The sequence below is a fragment of the Vombatus ursinus genome, unplaced genomic scaffold, assembly GCF_900497805.2.
Source record: "Vombatus ursinus unplaced genomic scaffold, bare-nosed wombat genome assembly UNPS02014959.1, whole genome shotgun sequence".
Classification (NCBI taxonomy): Eukaryota; Metazoa; Chordata; class Mammalia; order Diprotodontia; family Vombatidae; genus Vombatus; species Vombatus ursinus.
The window spans coordinates 326406-344565 of NW_020954737.1; positions in this window are offsets into that span (position 1 = coordinate 326406).

Here is an 18160-nt window from a genome sequence, read left to right on the forward strand (position 1 = left end):
CATCTGCTACTGGGTAAGACAATCCAGAGCCCACCCTAAGTTTGGCCCCAATATGATGAACCCCTTAGAAGGGGTAGGAGAGGAAGTAGTTTGGAGGGATGCCTAAGAAGGGAAGAACTAGCTTATGTTAGGAAAATGGAGCAGGTTAAAACTCCTGTGATAATTAGTAGTGATTATTATGTTTCTATTACATTTCTAGTCGGGGCAAGATAAGAAGACCCAGTCAAAAAAAAAAAAGCACTCCTAAGCTTTGGAAAACTTATTACTCTGGGAGGTTACCTAAGTGATGAGTCATCAGAGAACCAGCAGAGCAGGGCTTGGAAAGATACAATCATCTATGGGGCTCAAGGTATTTCAGTCATCTTTGCTCTGCTAATCAATTGGGAACTAAGGCAGCCAGCAGAATAGAAGCATGAATGTAAAAGATAGCCACTGAATGTTCTAGCAATCCTGGGTCCTTTCATCCTGTTGGGGTTTGAAGGGCATCTTCAATACCAGGATAGTATTATAAATCGGGAAGATTCTCTAGGTCCATGAGGAGATGGGGCTCACCAGAGAGGGAAAGAGTTGTTTTGACTATTTACAGGCTCTGGTGTAAGTACTTAAAGTTTTGTTGCTGTTGGGTTAAATAAAACCTGTCCTGTAAACAATGTGCTGTTAACATGAGTATCTGCATGGGAATTGAGATTTGTTTCCCTTTTGGGAGGGAAACTGACACAAGTCAAATTCACATGTTCCCCGGAAACTCTGGAAGTATGAGCCAAAGAGAGTGGTTTATACGAGAATTCAGTTCATGTAAATCCAGAGCTTGGTTTGGGACCATGGATTATACGAGGAGAACAAATGTTTGTTGGATGAAATGGCTCCTGGGCACTTTTGCCCTCCTCTTTATAGGGCTTTTTTTAAAAAAAATCAATTAAACTTTTCTAATAAATGGCAACCATCAAAATCAATGACTTTATTTTTAACCGTTCCCTACATTTTAGAGCCAACAACTTTTTAACACTAGATTGATTTAGAACTGTTGTAATTGTACAGTTTCATGTCATCGTCATCCTTTCTTCTCGTCTGATAGTTTGACTTCTATAACATCCCTACTCTAATGCCTCATACTAGTGTGAAGATGATTCTGGGTTCTCTAAGCTTATGCCAGCAGAACACAAGTTTTGACAGATTCCACCAAGTGGCCAAAGCTTCAGGTACAGTCCTAGCAGCAGACTGTGTCTGCTGTCTGACAATCAGCCTAGCCAGATGCAGAGAGGAGCATCACCAGAAGTTGGATAAGTAGAGGATCAATTCTTTGGCCACGATGATCCATGAAACAAAAATAGTCTAAATGGGGCTCAGTCCTTTGGGGACCCACTTCAGTTTCTTCCCTAAGAGCCTTCTTTTGCTCTGGAATCATGGCTATCTTGTTAAGTTGCTCATGTTTTCGATGTTGCCATAGTATAATGTTCTCCTGGTTCTGCTCATTTCACTCTGCATTAGTTTGTTACAGTGGGAAAAGAGGCAGAGGATTCTAAGAATCAACTAGTTACCTCCCCCAACATTAGCTTATGTGATAAACTTTGTTTTAACTTCCATAAATAGAACAAAAGAAAGCCAGTACAACACACCCTCCCCTTAATAAACAATAAAAACACAAAAAATGTTATTTTTAAATGCTTGTCCTTGTAAGTGATCATTTCTGATATTTATTTAGAACAGTCATGCCTAAGAGTTTTTGCTCCTCTCCTCTACTTCTGACCCTCAGTTTCAGGGTGGGGAGGGGAGGGAAAGAGAGTACACGTGGGTTTATTATAGGTCAATTTTTCAAAATTCTGTGGGCTAAAGGCACATAATAAGGTGCATGCTGTTTTACAATTAATTTCTTTTCAATTAGCAGGATTTATTTTCTCTCCCTCCCACCCCCACCCCCCATCAAAAAGAAAAACAAAGCTGGAAAAGAGTGTGGCAGAAACTAGGCATAGATCAAAATCTCACACCATATATCAAAATAAAGTCAAAATGGGTTCATGATTTAGATATAAAGGCTGATACTGTAAGCAAACTGGGAGAGCAAGGAATAGTTTACCTATCAGATTTATAGAGAACAGAAGAATACATGACCAAACAGGAAATAGAGAACATTATGAAAAGCAAAATGGATAACTTTGATTACATTAAGTTGAAAAGTTTTGCACAAACAAAGCCAACGCAACCAAGATTAGAAAGAAAGTAGAAAATTGGGAAACAATTTTTTATAAACAGTCTCTCTGATAAGGGCCTCATTTCTAAAATAAATAGAGAATTAAGTCAAATGTATAAGAATACAAGTCATTCCCCAACTGATAAATGGTCAAAGGATATGAACAGGCAGTTCTCAGATGAAGAAATTAAAGCCCTATATAGTCATATAAAAATGCTCTAAATCACTATTAATTAGAGAAATGTACATCAAAACAACTCTGAGGTACCACATCACACCTATCAGATTGGCCAACATGACAAAACAGGAAAATGATAAATGTTGGAGAAGATGTGGGAAAATTGGAACACTAATGCATTGTTGGTGGAGTTGTGAAATGATTCAACCATTTTGGAGAGCAATTTGGAACTATGCCCAAAGGGCTATAAAAATGTGCATACCCTTTGACTCAGCAATAGTACTTCTAGGACTATATCCCAGAGAGATCATACAAATGGGAAAAGGGACTCACATGTACAAAAATATTTATAGCAGCTCTTTTTGTAGTGGCAAAGAATTGGAAATTGAGGGGATGCCCATCAACTGGGGAATGGCTGAACAAGTTGTGGTATATGAATGTAATGGAATACTATTGTGCTATAAGAAATGATGAACAGGCAGACTTCAGAAAAACCTGGAAAGACTTGTATGGTCTGATGCTGAGTGAAGTGAGCAGAACCAGGAGAATGTTGTACACAATAATAGCCACATTGTGCGATGACTAATATTGATGAACTTAACTCTTCTCAGCAATACAAGGATCTAAGACATCTCTAAAGGCCTTGTGATGGAAAATGCTATCCATAAAGAAGAACTATGGAGTTTGAATGCAGATCGAAGCATACTATTTGCTATTTTTTTCCCCCTTCTGTTGTGTTTTGTTTTCTCTTCCTGATGGTTCCTCCTTTGGTTCTAATTCTTACTTACAACATCACTAATGTGAAAATATGTTTACTAGGAATGTATATGTATAGCCTATATCAGATTGCGCGCTGTCTTGGGGGAGGGAGGTGAGGAGGAAGGGGAGAAAAATTTTAAACTCAAAAGCATATGGAAGTGATCGTTGATAAATCAAAATAAATTAATTTTAAAAAAAAGAAAAACAAAACCCTTGTAATACATAAGCATTTTGAGGCACAAAAAAAAAGAAAATTCTCACATTGGCCTTGTTCAAAAACCTATGTTTCGTTTTGCATACAGAGCCTATCTTTTTTCTGTCAGGAGGCAGGTAGCATTCTTTACCACACATCCTCTGGAATCAGAGGACTGTAAAGTTGTCTTGTAAAGTTGCTCATGTCTTCAATGTTGCTATGGTATAATGCTCTCCTGGTTCTGCTCATTTTACAATGCATTAGTTTAGACAAGTGTTCCCAGGTTTCTCTGAAATATTCCCTTCATCATTTCTTATATCACAATTGTATTTCATAACATTCATATACCATAATTTGTTTAGCCATTCCACGGTTGATGGGCACCCCCTTAGTTTGCAGTTCTTGGGCATCATGAAATGACTTGCTGTACATTTGTTTTTAGCATATAGATCCTCCTCCTCTTTTTTTGACCTGTTTAGGATGTGGACCCAATGGTATTATTGATGAGTTAAAGAGTATATATATATAGCTTAGTAACCTTTTGATTGTAGTTCCAAATTGCTTTACACAATGGCTATTTCAATTCACACCACCACCACCACCACCACCAGTGTATTAATGCACCTATTTTCCCACAGTTCCTCCAACATCTGTCATTATCCTTTTTTTTTGGTCAACTTTGCCAAAATGATGGCTGTGAGATAGAAACTCAGAGTTCTTTTGCTTTGAATTACTCTAATTTTCAGTGACATGGAACATTTTTTTTTTCATGTGGCCATTGGTAGCTTGAATTTCTTCTCCTGAGAATTAAAGGAGTTGGTTTCATTGTGTCCCTAAAGGCAACAAAAAGCATCACTTCATGGGACTAGAGATACACTTCAAAAAGTGAAAGTCTAGTTTAGCAATGCCTTCTTATTGCTGGATAAATGGAGAACTTCGTATATGAAGGTCTCACATCTACAAATAGCAGATGCTTCTTCAAAAGAGGCAGGAGGTAATGTACATAATAACTGAACAACGTCACAAAAAACAAAACTGATTTTATTTGAACAGGAAGTGATGACTGACATGGAGTCATTTCTTTTAAAAAATATTTTATTTTCCTCCCAATTACATGTAAAATACTTACTAACATTTGTTGTTTTTTTTAAAGTTTTGAGTTCCAAATTCTATTCCTTCCTCTCTCCTCTCCCCCCTCCCTGAGACAGTAAGCAATTTGATATAAAGTCATTTCTGAATCATCTGTCTGTGTATGGGGTGACTTGTTAGAACAAAGATCAAAATCAATATACAATTGGAAGAAAGAATAAAAATGAACAAAAGATATCACACGCAACTCAGGCAATTCCAGCCCTACCTTATTTAACCAAAATATTTATGCTAAAAAAATGAAAGATGGGAGGATACCAAATACTTGGGGAAAATTACAGACTTTTTTTTACTGAGTAAAAGTTCCTGAGAAAATAGCAATGAATATCAATGTATATCTCTACTTTTTTTAATCCATCTACACAAAAATTATGAGAATCTATATATGTTTCAATTAAGGTCATATTTGTTTAAAGAGAGCAAATAAATAGGCAGGTCTTCACAAATTATATTCTATAGGAGACCACAACCTGACAGTCATATAATTGAGAGAAAGATACAGAGACTATAAAAACTTACTGGGCTTTTGTTGTTGTTTCAATAGTGTCCAACTCTTCATGACCCCATTTGGGGTTTTCTTGGCAAAGATACTGGAATGGTTTGCCATTTCATTTCCAGCTCATTTTACAGATGAGGAAACTGAAACAAACAGGGGTAAGTGACTTGTCCAGGGTCACACAGCTAGTAAGTGTCAGAGACTGGATTTGAACTCAGGAAGATAAGTCTTCCTGATTCCAAGTCCAGTGCTTTATCCTCCGTATTACCTAGCTGCCCACTGGGCTTATTGTTTGACAATTAAAAAGCACTTGCTTTGAAAGAGCAAAATGCAACTTGACTTCTTCTCAGTAAGGTATCTACTGTGCATGTCAAAATCACAAAAGATCCTTGAAAAATATATCAACAACATACTTTTGTTCATCAGCTCTTGGATTATTAATAGAGAAGGAAATAAAAACAGGGGAGTGCATGCTCAATGAAAATGTTTGCCCATGTCATGGTGGCTGTCTAAATTCCACTATCAAATTTGAATCCAATTGGAAAAAGGGTTTCCCTATACATGGTGAGGTCCTCTAAATGTCTCTCTTTGTGTTTGTGTACAAATCCTCTTTGTATTGATTGTATCTATAAAACCAGAATGTTGTGGAGAACCCTAAGTGGGATCCATGAAAATTCAAGAGATTGTTAAACTATCTACGTAGGAAAAACAAAATGGATAAAGAATGCCTATTGTTCAAAATAGCTATTTAGTTGACTAGACAATCAATAGAGCTGGTCCATCAGTGCATGTATCTTGGGCAGATGCTGGACAATGGACATGGACAACGAATTGGGTCCAGAATTGGAAGGAGGAAAACAAACTGGATTGCTTTTAGGAAATTCCTCTAGTATGCTTTAAATGGTCCCAAGCTTCTCCTCAAAACAAACTCATCTTTTTTACATCAATATTCTTCCAGTGATGCTGAATGGCTACAAGTAATAGAATACAACAGTCTCTGAAAAATTAAAGTTTTGTGTCACCCAAAGAGCAATGGAGATGCCCTCGGTAGAATGTGCTGCCAAGGAAGAATTACATCAAAGTGCCATATAGGAGACGGTGAGATACACGATAGAAAAAAGAGGTGAGCTGTTCATGTTGCAAGAGTAAGGGATGACTCACACTCCATATGCAATGTTGGTATCCATAACAGGTCAAGAATTCTAGAGTTAGGCCCCCAGAATGTTGGGTGGACAGTTTGTTGAAGACTTATGGAGAGAGTATGGATAGCAATTGAGCAGGATGAGAAGATGTGACTATATTATAGCCACCACAGGAAGTGGACTGTCATGAATGAGATCCCAAGTCCATTGAAGTACCATACAGTGCTAAATTTGTACCCATCAAATCTGTCAGTCTATAGAAAACATAAAGACTGAGTGCTTTAGGGTTGCTAGAAATCATCTTTGCAATGGGTATTTTGGGCCTGGAGTTTAGAAATATGGAACTTAGTGACCTTTTTCAAGAAAAATTCCCCACAGAATAAGATGTAAAAAAAATTATAATTTCTTTAAGCCAAGAGTAAATGGATTTTGTTCCAAACTTTTTTAAACTATGGAAATTTGGTAACGAAAAGTCAATTATTTCAATTATACTCTTAAATGTCAGTATTATACCCAAAGAAGGAAGCTGTGATATAGTCACAGCTGTCACAGTCTTAACCCTCTTTTATGTTAGTCCAATAAGCCTCAAGAAAATATCATCTTGCACTTGGCTATTTATTGTTCCCTTCATGTACCAGTCTGTGCTTTATAGAAATTACTTTAGTCATGAGAACAGATACATGCTGACACTACCGTACGATTTCCTTCACAAAATGCAATATTCATCAGGTTTTGGATATTGTCTACACAACAGATGTGCTTCAAAATGTACCGTGTATATTGTAGGCAGAGTTTTTTTGGTAAGGAATTGTTTTTTGTGCGGTTCTATATAGAACGCGCAAAATGGAAAGAATGAGCGATATTATTCAGGATGTCCCAAAAGTCTACTTCCCCTTTGATTTATCTCGTATCTTTCTTTTGATCTATTTCCATCAGGTCCCTCCCCTTCTCAAAATTTTTCAATAGTTCGCTATTGCTTACAAAATATATGCAAGTTCATGTTTCTAGAATTCAACGGGGCTATGTGTTACCTGTCTGACTTTGTTTCTTACTAGCTTCTTGTACAATCCTTACTAAAGCCTTGCTAAAGCCAGCTCCTCACTTACCCAGCATACATCATCTTATTCCAAACTTTGTTTGTGTTATTCTTTTTTTCTACCAAATATTCTCCTTTCTCTCTTCTCCATCCCTTCATAGCTTTCACAATCAATTCAATTCCTATCTGTCTTGGGAAGCCTTTCCTATGGATGACAACCTCCCCCTTTTGGTCCTCAGATAGCATTTTTTTTTTTTTACCTCTCTATGTAGGGGCAGCTAGTGGCACAATGGATAGAGTGCTGGGCCTGGAGTCAGGAAGACTCATCTTACTGAGTTCAAATTCAGCCTCAGATACCTACTAGCTGTTTGACCCTGGGTAAGTCACTTAACCCTGTTTGCCTCAATTTCTTCATCTGTAAAATGAGCTGGAGAAGGAAATGATAAACCATTCCAGTATCCCTGCCAAGAAAACCCCAAATAGAGTCACAAAGAGTTGGAAATAACTGAACATTTACTTATTACATAATGTTATAATTATCTGTTTGTGTTTTATCCCCCCAGACTATAACCTCTGTCCCAGACCAGTGCTTAACATACAATAGGCCCTTAATAAGTGTTTATTGAATCAAAATTTTAATATCCTTATTTCTCCCATTTTTGAACTCTGAAAGCATATATCATTGGTATCATTTATTCTGCACTTACTCATATATTATCTGATATGGTTATATCTGTAATGTTTATATCCCCAGCTTAGTACGATGCCTGACACATAGCAGGTACTTAATAAATGTTTATTGATTGGTTGTATGTCTTTTCTACCTAACAAAGTTCTAAGTTCTTCTATAACCTACAATGCTGGGTATATAGTGGGTGCCTAATAAGCACTTATTGAAATCAATTTAATTCACATCTTTTCATAAACTATCTTCAGTTTCCTAGGCTGTTTTTTTTGTTGTTGTTGTTGTTGTTTTTTTGGTCTGAACCTGTTATTTGTTGATGTGAAGAACAGATTTGGTGTTGTTCAGTAATTTTTCAGTCATGTCTGACTTGTAGTGACCACATTTGGGGTTTTCTTGGCAGAGATACTGGAATGGTTTGCCATTTCTTTCTCCAGCTCATTTTACATATGAGGAAACCGAGGCAAACAGGGTTAAGTGACTTGCTCAGGATCATACAGCTGATAAGTGTGTGAGACTAGATTTGAAGTCAGTAAGATAAGGAAGACTCTAGGCTTGACACTCCAACCACTATTCCACCTAGCTTCCCCTCCTAATTCAAGTTGGCGGCTATTTTATAATTCATAGCCTTTGAGAGCTGCCTGGGGAACTGAGAAGTTAAGCCACTTATCCCGGGTCACATAGGCATCAGGGGTGGGAGTTGAACCCAGGTGTTCCTGACTCTAAAGCTAGCTTTCTATCCACTGGAACATGTTGGCTCTCTTTTTCAAACTAATTTTACACTGATTATATTTTAGGTTGAAAACATGAAAGGAAGTACTTTAATCTCCCTAGCAACATCCCTTAAAGTCCCATTCGGGGCTGGATTTTTAATGGATTATCCTTATACTGTAGCTGGCTAAGCTTGCTGGATTCAAGGAATATTTCCTTTTGCTCTCTGGGATATACTGTCCGCCTCCAGACCTTTGCTTCTGGCATTTCTTGGCCTAGATCCTGGGATGTATCTTACTTTGGAATCTATAGCCTTGTCCCCACTGATCACAGCCCTTAACATGAAACTCGTTTGCTATAGATGCAGCATTATGTGATGGAAAGAAGGACTAGAGGCATGGAACGAGCATTTATTAAGAGCCTACTTTGTGCCAGGCACTGTGCTAAGTGCTTTACAACTACTATCTTATTTGATCCTCACAACAACCCTGCAAAGGTAGGTGCTGTTATCATCCCTATTTTATAGTTGAGAAAACTGAGGCAGATAGAGCTTAAGTGACTTGCCCAGGGTTAAACAGTTAGTAAATGTCTGAGGCTGGATTTGAACTCAGATCTCCATGATTCCAAGCCCAGCATTCTATGCACTGTGTCTTCTAGCTGTCTTTAACATTGGGCTGGGAGCCTAGAGTCCCAAATTCTCTAGTTCTGACTCTGCTACTTGGGCTGTATTCTCTGGACCCCAGATTCCTCATCTGCAAAGTGAGGGGATTGGATGAGATCATCTCTAAAGTATTTTCACTGTTAAGATTCTATGACCCTGGCATGAGCTTTTCATATCCACACGGGTACAGTGGAAGAAGAATCTGGGTTCAAATTCCACCTCTATCCTTTATAATCTGTGTGATATTAGACAAATCACTTAACCTCTGTTAGCCTGTTTCATTATCTGTAAAATGAAAGGGTTGAAACAGATGCTCTCTTGGGCCCTTTCTGTCTAGGTCATAGAAATCCACCATCTAGTAAACACTATCTCTTGCTTTTAAATGATACATGTCCAGCACTGTGTTTGAAATGCTGGTCAGATTGTGTCTTGCAACACAACTCTGGACATTTTTATTGGCTGCACATGAAATATACATACATGAAACCCTTTCCCTACTTATCTCCACCTCCTGCCTTCCCTGGCTCCCTTCAAATCTAGCTTCTTCTGGAAGCTTTTCCCAATCTCCCTTGATTCTTATGTTTTCCCTCTGTTAATTATCTCCATTTTTTCCTGTATATAGCTTGTTTGTTTACACTTAATTTCCACATCCGTCTGTCCCATTAGATTGTGAGCTCTTTGAGAACAGAGACTGTCTTTTACCTTTCTCTGCCCCTAGGTACGGTGCATAGTACCTAGCACAGAGCACATGCGTAATCAGTCTTGACTTATTGATCGACTGGTTGGCTGAAATTTCACCTGACTCTAGTATAGTGGGCTGTGCCTGACTAAGGTTGGTTTCCTAGTACAGGTATACTTCGTTTTATTGCACTTCACTTTATTGAGCTTTGCAAATATCTCTTTTTTTGCAGATTGAAGGTTTGTGACCATCCTACATTGAGCAAGAATATTGGTGCCATTTTTCCAAAAGCATGTGTTCATCTGTGTCACATTTTGGTAATTCTTGTTCAAACATTTTCCTTATTATTATATCTGTTATGGTGATCCATAATCAGTGATCTGTTATGTTACTATTGTAATTGTTTTGAGGCATCACAAACAGCACCCATATAAGCCTAATCGATAAACGCTGTATGTGTTCTGACTGCTCCATCAACCAGCACTTCCCTATGTCTCTCTCTCTCCCTCTCCTTGGGCCTTATTCGCTGAGACACAACAATATTGAAATAGGCCAATTGATAACCCTATAATGGCCTCCAAATTTTCAAGTGAAAAGAAGAGTCAATAGATGTAGCAAACTTCATTGTTGTCTTATTTTAAGAAATTGCTACAGCCACACCAACCTTCAGCAATCACCACGATGATCAGTAGGGGCTCTCAATAACAAGGCAAGACCTTCTACTAACGAAAAAATTACAACTCCATGAATGCTCAGATGATAGGTGGCATTTTTTTTTTTAGCAATAAAGTATTTTTTAAATTAAGGTATGTACTTTTTTTTTAGACATAATAGTATTGCATTCTTAATAGACTGTAGTATATTCTTGTTGTTTGTTCTTCTTTCTCAAAGAGGACCATGACATCAGGAAGGTGATGCCATGACAGGCAAGTGAATTGGATTTAAGTGAAGGCTGTGCAAAGTCACTGGCCTCACTCCCTCCTCCTGAAACATCTGGGTCCAGCGGCAAGATACAGATCAGAACAACTGGAGATGGCCCTAGACAAGATCTTGGCCTTTTTAAGCTAAGGTCTTCCCCAGGTCTCAGTTTGTCTGAGGCAACACCCATTCAGTGATTAAGGCTATGTAAGAAATGAGGCAAAAAATGGCCTCTTTTACCTAGTCAAAAAAAAAAAAAATCAGTCTAGGAAGAGACCCTCAGGGTTTCTGGCCAAAAATAGAAACAATTGCTATTTGTCCTCACTCTGAGCCATAACATCTACATGCACTGGGAAAGAGAGCAGGTGAGGGCTGACTTTGATGATTCTGAATTCTTTCCCTTTATGGTTGGCTCTCAGATCCTGGCTGGTGCCATGAGTCTGGATCAACTGTATAGGTTCCTGGGATCACAGATGAAAGGGACCTTAAAAGTTATCAAATCCAATCCTATTACTCCACAGATAAAGAAAAAAGAGGTTATATACCCAGGCTTCAATCTTGGGGGAACCTATCCCAAAGAGAAGCTATCAGACATTTCCTCACTCTTTCAGGCTCAATATGCCCCCATCCAGAGTAGAAAAACAAGGAAAATCTCTTAAATATAACTTTGGTCAGCTCATGTGTAGGGCCTTCCCTAATAGAGATTGCCAGAGTCCCTTCTAGAAAAATTACTCAATATACATACTAGATATCTGGACAGCTATTTATTATCTTCCCACAAAAGAAATATTTAAAACACAAAAATCTCTTAAGTATGCATTAGCATATACTTAAAATTATAATCCATCACCTCTATTATGGTCTCTGCTGGGAAATAAGAAAGATTCTCAGGAAACGTATGAGACCGTTGAACATATTTCACTTCTGTTCTGTCTGCACTGTCTAAGTAGTAACTCGAGGTCCAGATATATTGATCAATTCGGTCAATAGCTTGGGCTTCCAGTTTCTAGGATGACCATGGATGCTCATTTCCTCATCAAAGAAGGGGCACAGTTGCAGAAAGTACCTTTCACCACCAATCATCACCCTGGATCTCCTGAACTCTCAAAATTTTTGAAGTAATCACCAAGGCTAGAAATATCCACCTCTCAGGATCACTTTTTGGTCATTTATGATCAAGGACAGAAACACAAGGCAAAATAGGCAGCGAGGAATTTAAAAACCAATCTAAGGTCTATTAAAAAAACACATTCTCAATGCCATATGGATGTAGCTTCCATAACTATTGCTGGGGAGGGGTGAGAAATCACTTCCCTCCCCTTGGAGCTAGCATTGGCTATGTCCTAACAAAGAGGCTACTTCTTTCTTTATTTATTTATGTATTTCTTTTTTCTTTCTTTCTTTTTTTTTTTTTTATGAGGCAATTGGGGTTAAGTGACTTGCCCAGAGTCACACAGCTAGTAAGTGTCAGGTGTCTGAGGCCAGATTTGAACTCAGGTCCTCCTGACTGTAAGGCTGGAACTTTATCTACTGCACCCCCTAGCTGCCCCCAAAGAGGCTACTTCTAAAGAGAATGGAAGCCATCTGTTGATTATTTCCTATTTATTCAATCTATTGCTTGTTTGTATATAGTTGTTTGCATGTTTTCTCCCTTACAAGACTGGAAGCTCCTTGAAGGCAGGTCTTTTGTATTTCTTCATGTCTCCAACCCTTGGTACAGTATACCTTTATGTACCTATATGTACCCTAGGTACAGTACCTGGCACATAATAGTGCTCAATAAATAATGCTTAAATAAATAATAGCACTTAATTAATTACTGATGAACAACTTTTCTCACTCCTATTGGATGCCAGAGTGGGTGGCTTTTCCTGGCTTAGTCGCCAATTTCCTTTGACAAAGCCCCCTTACCTGTCACAGGGACAAAAGGACCAATGCAGCCTCTGGTTGAGCATTTCCTTTAGCAACAGACAGTCCCTTTGAGAGTAGCCCAACTGTGCATGCCTAGCTTCACCAGAAATATTCCAATCCAACCCAATTAACTTAAAAAGAGGCAATGTGTTACACTAGAGGAAACACTGGACCTGATGTCATAAATCACCTAGCTTTAAGTCTTGCATCTAACACTATCTTTGTGATCCTTGGAAAGACGTTTTACTATTTGCATGCTCAATTTTCTAGTCTGTAAAATGAGGACAATAATACTTGCACTACCTACCTCATGGAATGGCTGTGAGGAAAGTCCTTGGAAAAATTGTTTGTTTTTTTTAAAAAAAAGCATGTAAATGCAGACTATTATTATTCCCTTGTATTTTTAAAGTCATTGGCTGATAATGTGTTCAACTTCTGCTTTTCTTACTAAATTGTATTCTCGAATGAAGGTGAAAAACCTACCTTACATTTCTTTTGTAGATCTACCTGAGAATAAATGTTTACTGACTGACTTGTGTAGTGCTCCGCAAACTGTGAATGCCTTAAAATATTTAAATATGGTATAAAAATATTAAATATTTGATGCTGATGGGCCCTCATCAGTGCAAGCACCTGCAGTTTCTGCCATCCTTCTCTACATAGCAGCCCTTTCCTAACTTACATACAAACACCCACACACTGTCTAATGTTTCCTTGGCTGCAGTACTCATTTCATAAGGAAGGCCCTTATTGGCCCAGGTGTCAGTCTGTTGCCTGCCACTACTGAAGGCCCTAATTCTGAAAGAAAAACCTAGAGTTAGAAGGGAACTTATTTATAGATCCTAAATCCAGCCTCCCACTCAGAGCAAGCATGTTTGCTATAGCATCCTTGACAGATAGTTATTCAGCCTCCATTTAAATGCTGTCACTGATGGGAGGCTCACTATATCAAAAGACAATCTGTTCCATTTTTGAACAGCCTGAATTGCCGGAACACTCTTTGAGAGAGTTGAAATCTGTCTTCCTGTAACTTCCACCCACTGGTCCTAGTTCTGGCCCTGGTGGCTAAGCTGAATGAGGCTTAGATTAAACCCAGAGGGGGAGAAGGAGACTGGAGTTAGCTGTGCTGTTTTTGTTCCTTCTCCTTTTTCCTGGATACAGATTTTTTTTTTTCCAAAAACTTGCTGCCTGGTGGGGGCTCAAACTTCTGGCCCAACTCCAAGGGCTCTCATTCATGGCTCTTGGCTGGTGGCAAGGCTTGAGCTTGTAACTCCAGGACTTACACTTTCTCATTACTCATTGCTTGGAAAATAATTTTATCTTGGCTCTCTCTGGTGGCTGCAGAGGATTAGAAGAACCCCAGGGAGACTGGGTTATGGGACAGCTGATGAGTTCCATGAGCTAAGATCAATCTGCATAGTAAAAATGACATGATGCCGTGGATTTGTCATGGGATGGGGAGAGGGGTTGTACCTTAAATTTTAGGCTAATGAAGATGAATCTTGCTGTTTGGTTACTCAATTCCCCTTTTCTCTCAACTTGTTTTTTACTGTTGCAAACTTAAGAAATAATTGCTAACACTTTTGAGGAGGGATAGGGTGAATGGAGAGAGAGAATAGAATAAATGTGGGGAATAGGATGGAGGGAAATACATTCAGCAATCATAATTGTGAAAAAAAATTTGAAGCAAGTTTCTCTGATAAAGGCCTCATTTCTCAAATATATGGAGAACTAAGTCAAATTTATAAAAATAGAAGTCATTCCCCAATTGATAAATGATCAAGAGATATGAACAGTTTTCAGATGAAATAACCAAAGCTACCTATAGCTATATGGGAAGGAGCTCTAAACTGCTATTGATTGTAGGAATGCAAATTGAAACAATTCTGAGGTACTACCTCATACCTATTATGTTGGCTAATAGGACAGAAAAGAATAAAAATGTTGAAAGGGATGTGGGAAAAATGAGATGTTAATGCACTGTTGGTGGAGTTGTGAACTGATTTAACTCTTCTTTAGAACAATTTGAGACTATGTCCAAAGGGTTATAAAACCATGCATACAGTGCCAATACTAGATCTATATCCAAAAAGAGATAAAAAACAAAAAGAAAAAGGACCCATATGTACAGAAATATTTATAGCAGCTCTTTTCCAGTGGTAAAGGACTGGAATTTGGGAGGATGCCCATCAATTGGTGAATGGCTGAACAAATTGTGCCATGTGATTGTGATGGAATACTATTGTACTATAAGAAATGACAAGCAGGATGCTCTCAGAAAAACTCGGAAAGACTTACATGAGCTGATGCAAAGTGAAATGTACTGTGTACAAAGTAACAGCAATACTGTGGGATGATCAGCTGTGAATAAACTTAGCTATTCTCAGCAATACAATGATCAAGACAACTCTGAAGGACCTAATGATGAAAAATACAGGTTGAAGATTTTTTTTACTTGTTTTATTTTTCTTAGCTTATGTTTTCTTTCACAACATGACTATTAGGATATGTTTTGCATGACTACACATATATAATCTATATCAAATTGCTGACTTTCTCAATGAGGGAGGTAGGGATGGAGGAAGGGAGAGAATTTGGAACTCAAAGTTTTAAAAACCAATGTGAAAAATTGTTTTTACATGTAATTGGGGAATGCTAAATAGAGTTTTTTAAAAAAGAAATAATTGCTTTCCTAGTAAAGTTCTGTTACTAAAGGGCAGCTGTGTGGCACAGTGGATAGAGTGCTGGGCCTGGAATCAGGAACTCACCCTCCTAAGCTCAAGTCTGGCCTCACACAGCTAGTAGGTGTGTGGCCCTGAGCAAATCACTTAACCCAGTTTGCCTCAGTTTCCTCATCTGTAAAATGAATTGGAGAAGGAAATGGCAAACCACTCCAGAATCTTTCCCAAGAAAACCCCAAATGGGGTCATGAAGGGTTGGACAAAGCTGAAAAATGACTCAACAACAACAACAAAGTAAAGTTCACATGTCCCTGACTGGCATTTAAGACTTTCTGGAATTTGGTAAAAGCATGCTTTCCCAACTTATCTCATGTTGTTCCCTCCATCGAAGGCTAAGCTCCAGCCAAACTGGACAGCTCTGTGTCTATGAACATGCCTGATGTTTCTGGGTTTTTATAACTCCGTGCCTCTGTCCAGTCTATTTCCTGTCACTAGAAAGTGCTCGCACCCCTTCCTGGTCTGCTAACATCCAAACTAACCATCATTTAAGGTTAAAAAGTAAGTGCTGCCGATTTGGAACTATGCCCAAGCTACACCTCAAAGAAACCAAAGAGAGAGGAAAATGAGCCATAGGTACAAAAATACTGATAGTGGCTCTTTCTATGGTGGCAAAGAATTAGAAATTGAGGGAGTACCCATCCACTGGGGAATAGTACATGTCTGTCTCTAAGGTCACAAGATGCAGAACTGGGATTCCTTGGTTCTCTGACTCTTCACATTCTCCTGTGCTGCTTCTGCAGATTTATTTTGTGTGTGTGTGTGTGTGTGTATGTGTGTGTGTGTACAGAAAAATAATAGAAAATGATTAAGGGGGATCAAAGAAAGGGAATAAGCATTTACTAAATGGCTACTATGTGCCAGGCATTGTGCTAAGAGTTTTTACAAATATCACCTCATTTGAGTCTCACAACAAACCTGGGAGGAAGGTGTTGTTTTTATTCCCATTTTACATGTGGGGAAATTGAGGGAGACAGCAGTTAAGTGACTTGCTCAAGGTCTTGAATCTAGTAGGAATCTTTGGCTGGATTTGAACTTAGGCCTTCCTGATGCTAGGCCTTCCTGATGCTAGGCCTAACACTCTAACCACTGTACCTCTGCCTCCAGGATTGGGAGGTAGCCCTTTGATGTAGGGCTTGAAGGCAGTTAAGTGGGGAAGTGGATAGAACACAAGGCTTGGAGTCAGGATCTCATCTTCCTAAGTTCAAATCTGGCCTCAGACACTTGCTAGCTGTGTGACCCTGAGTGAATCACTTAACCCTGTTTGCCTCAGTTTCCTCATCTGTAAAATAAGTTGGAGAAGGAAATAGCAAACCATTTCAGTATCCTTGCCAAGAAAATCCTAAATAAGGTCACAAAGAGTCAGATACAACTTAACAACAACAGGGGTTCTAAGAGGTAGAGGTAAGGAGGGTTGTGTGGTTTGTCCTTTTTTCTCAAAAAGGAGCATGACATCAGGGAGACGATGACGTGACTTGCAATTGACTTTGATTTGAGAGGGAGGGCTGTATAAAGTCACCAGCCTCACTTTCTCCTCCAGAGCCATCTGAGTCCAGTGGCCAGATGTGGATCAGGAGGACTGGAGATGGATCAGGATGCAGTGGGAGACCCTGGCCTTTTTAAGCTAAAGTCTTTTCAGGTTCTCACTTTGAGTGAGTCAAAGGCCCATTCAGTGAATATGCTTCTTTAAGAAGTGAGTCAAGGGATGGCCCCTTTAATAATAATTTTTAAAAAATCAAACAGGGAGGGGAAGACCCTCAGGGCTGCTGGCCAAAAGAGAAACAGTTACTATTTACATTCACTCTGAGCAAGGAGGTCCCAAAAAAATAACCATCAAGTGGTGCTTGGGCAGGGACCTATTGTTGTCCAATCCACGAGATCCAAAGTGAATTGGATTTAAGGTGTGGTCTTTAAAAAAGAAATCTAGCCAGTAAACCCCAAGTTAACTAGGCAGCTTTCAGTTATCAAAATGTACCTTCCAAAGGTAAGGAGGGAGTGCGTATTAGACATCGGATATAGAGTCAACTCAATAAGTCAGTAGGTCATTAAGCATTAATTAAGCACCTACTCTGTGCTAGGCACTGTGTTAAGCACGTGGGACAAAAAGAAAGGCAAAAGAAGTCCCTGCTCCTCAGGAGTTCCCAACTGAGGTATGAAAGGAGGAAATGAAATGTCACATATGAAGACAGGAAAGTTTGGTTGGAGCATATGAGATGGAATAATGTATAATCAACTCGAAAAGCTAGGTTGGAGTCAGATTGTGAGGGGACTTTGAATGCCAAACAAAAAAGTTTGATTCCTTTCCTAGCAGCAACAGGAAACCTTCAAAGCTTCTTAAACAGGAGAGCTACCTGGTCAGATCTGTGCTTCCGGAATATCAGACTGACAGCTTTGTGGATGATGAATTAGAGAGGGGTAGAGACTAGGTGAATGGAATCAACAAGATTTGGCAACTGACTCGCTGTGGGAGAGGGGTGTGTGGAGTGAGATGGAGGAGTCAAAGACAAGCTGAGGTTGGGAACCTGGATGACTGGAAGACTGGGCTGTCCTTTACAGAAACAGAAGCATTAGGAGGAGGGTAAGTTTAGAGGAAAAGAAAATGAATTATGTTTTGGACATTTTGCACTTGAAATGCCTAAGGAGAATTTCGGTGGAAAAGTCCAGCAGTATATTGGAGAGCAGATTTTCCAGGTCTTTGTCAAGAAGATTTGGTTCAGAG